This window comes from Gorilla gorilla, chromosome 1 (genome assembly GCF_029281585.2).
Source record: "Gorilla gorilla gorilla isolate KB3781 chromosome 1, NHGRI_mGorGor1-v2.1_pri, whole genome shotgun sequence".
Classification (NCBI taxonomy): Eukaryota; Metazoa; Chordata; class Mammalia; order Primates; family Hominidae; genus Gorilla; species Gorilla gorilla.
Window position 1 is genome coordinate 58,389,123 of NC_073224.2, and position 3,351 is coordinate 58,392,473.

The window sequence follows — 3,351 nt, forward strand, 5'->3', positions numbered from 1 at the left end:
CCTCTGTACAACAGCCAGTGAGAAACTGAGGCCTTCAATTCAACAGCCTGCAAGAAATTGAGAGTTGCTAACAATCGCATGAGTGAGTTTGGAAGCAGATCCTCCCTCAGTCAATCTTTCAGATGAGACCATCACCCTAACCAACACTTGGACTACAATTTCATGAAAGACCATGAGAACAAGAACTCTGTTAAGCTATGTATGAATTCCTGACTGACAGAAACTGTGAGATCATAAATATTTTAAGTCACTTCACTTTACAGTAATTTGTTAAGCATCTATAGATGACTAAAGCATCAGGATTAGGACCCAAGTGTTTTTTCTGCCTCACCACAGACAACTTTGCTGATGGTGTTTTAAAAGCTAGTTTTTGAGAACTATTTTCCTCATTACTTCCATTTTTCTGCATATTTTCTATTTATTTTAAAACCTCCTTTTTGTGACATCAATCTGTGTTTTACTACTAAGAGGGGTTTTTATTTCCTTTACTTCTGTTGGCAAAATTCAGGATAGGTTCTGTGCTCTCAATTATAGACACTGTAAGCAAGGCATGGTATGCCAAAATGTGTATCCAGGGACTCTTTTATTAGATACATATAGGATATATCTATTTTTAGAGCTCCATAAAGACTCAAATACGCTGAAAAACAAGAAATAGAAAAGACCTAACAATTCACCCATGGGGTATATACCTCCTTCCTCATTTTCCCTAAATGCTGTATTACTCCCTTATGTTTTATCCAGACCTTGCATTTAGTCTGGTGGTTTGAGGCTTTCAGGTAGGGATTATGGGTTTCCTTTCATTGATTTGGTATCTAACCTTAGGCAAGTCAGTTAGCCTTGCTATAACTCTTTTCTTCTTCCTGTAAGTAAAAATAATATGTCTTGAGCAAGAAGTTAGAAATTCTTAGAGAAAAAATATTACTAAAAAATATTATTTGTCATGTTCATATAGAAAATTTAAAGAATTTTATCAAACAGCCATTCTTGTTGATTGTATTACTTCATATTTGCACAGAAAATGTGTGTACTCATGAAGTTTTACTATTACAGTCACATTTTATTACAAGATCAATAGATAATCACTACTAATTTTTTTGAAAAGATAATGAGCTTCTCTTGTCTCTATAGTCTATATACAGTTTACCAGTTTATGATGTAAAATACATAAAAGTAGAATTCATCACTGATGATAATGTACCAATAAATCACATCAAATAAGAAGTCAGGACATGAGAGCATGATAGATTTTGTTAAAAATCTATCTAAATAACTTTTTGTCAAAGTTATTCCAGGAAATATTTTAGCATATTATTTAATATTAATAAATAACAGTAGGTTTAAAAAAATATATTGTTCAAATGAATTCCAGTGTGTCCTCCTCCCTGCATTCATTATTTTTTTTTTTGAAAAGTAAAGATGTAGGGAATAAATGAGGTTATGTTTCTGTGAAAGGATATAAGAAAATATTTTAATTGCATTTTAAATACTTGAAACTAGTAAATCTTAAAAAGAACCAATTGGGTGATGTAATCAATGTATTGGATTACGATATATCTGATTACTTGGAATGTAATCACAATGCAATTTTATTTTGTCTCCCCCTACCCCTTTAAAATGTATTTAGTGGAAACAGTCTCTCCTCTGCTCTGATTCTCATGGCTTTTCTGACTCGTCTTGGGTAACAGAACATCTGATAGTCACCGTAAGTCAAAAATCAAGAAAAAGTGTCCATGCTCTAGTAATAAGCAAAACTTTATACTTGATTTAAATAAAATTTTTTTCTCTTTTCAGCTGGGGCCTGCTGTGGGCTTGTCATTTCCATGAGGAAAAAGATATGATTTCCCTCTTTCTTCTCACTTCATCCCAACTGACAGCTGTTTTTGTCCCAGCCAGGGGTGGAGGAAGGAAAAGTAGGAAAAGTAAAGACACCTCTAACCTGACTGGGACTGTTAGAGCTTGCCTTTTCGTGCTCTGAGCTACAGCTGTCACAGTTGACTTTCTCTGCCAGGTGCTCCCAAGTTCTTTTAGTTTCCCTGAAGCCCAAGCCCCTGGTGCAGGCAGAACACAGTGACTCTTTCAAGTGCTTGCTCCTGACATTCACTCTGTTTCATCCCCTACTGAGACACCCTCATCCCTTACTTCTGAAGACCAGCACCTAGAAATCTTCCCTACTGGGCAGGATCTCCTTCAAAACGGACTGACAATCTAGCTGAGTTTTGCATCTAGTCCCTGATATTCTCACATGTAACTTGCTATTAGAAGGTTGTGTTGGACACTCTCAGAAGTAGCCCTCACTCTGTGGTCACAGGCCCTAACATGAGTCAGGCTCCACTGTCCCCAGTGACTGCAGGGAATACATCCCACACTCTCCAAGTGTCCCATTGAAGTTCCCTCCCTAACTGTGGTAGGCAGGCAGAGGGAAAGATGACCTACCCTTCCCTTTGTCAGAAGACCTCACAGCACATTTCCCTCTGCCTAAGTTTTTTATATGAAATCTTTCTCAATCAACTAACACATTTTATTCCCTTGGGATGGATGCAGACCAAGAAATGTGAAGCCACTTTTAAGGTAGTTCTTTAGAAGACATTGCACACTAACTTTGGAAAATCATATCAATTGTAACTTGCTTCTTCATCAAAATGTCCAACTTAATCTACCAGATGGTATGAGCTGAACTATCATGGAAAAGTTGAGTGGCTAGAAATAGATCCATGATCTACAAAACTCAGATGTTTTGACATGCCCTCAGACATTGAAAGCTGCTCTACTGACAAAGTGCACATTGAAAAAGACATAAGGTTACTGCACACTTCTCTGAGCCCATTAAAAGATAAACATAAAAATGCCCCCTTCTGACACTTAAAATACCAAAGTGCAGCCTAGGTCAAAGTCTTATGGCTAAGTTATAAATCTCAGAAAAACATTATGTTTGAAGCATTGACACAACCTTAAAAGAGGGCTGCTGAGTAGAGCAGTGGGGAAAAAAGAACACATCTCCAGGCATGTAAGACCAAACTCTGAAATGTGTCTGACAATAGGATTTTTAATTATGATGACTATTTCACAGGCATTTGGTGTTAGCAGACTCATTGCTGAGGAAAATGTCATTTAGGACATCATTTTAAGGCTAGCTTAAGTATTCACAAATGGGTTCTTCGATGTTCCAGTTATCTGGAATATATGCTGCTGTGTGATACACTATCTCAAAACTCAGTGGTTTAGCACCACATTTATTCTGCAATCTAGGCTGGGCTCAGCTGGGTGGTTCTTCTAGTCTCACTTGGCATCACTCATGTGGCTGCAGTCATCTGGGATTACTGACTGTGCCTGGAAATCCAAAATGGTTTC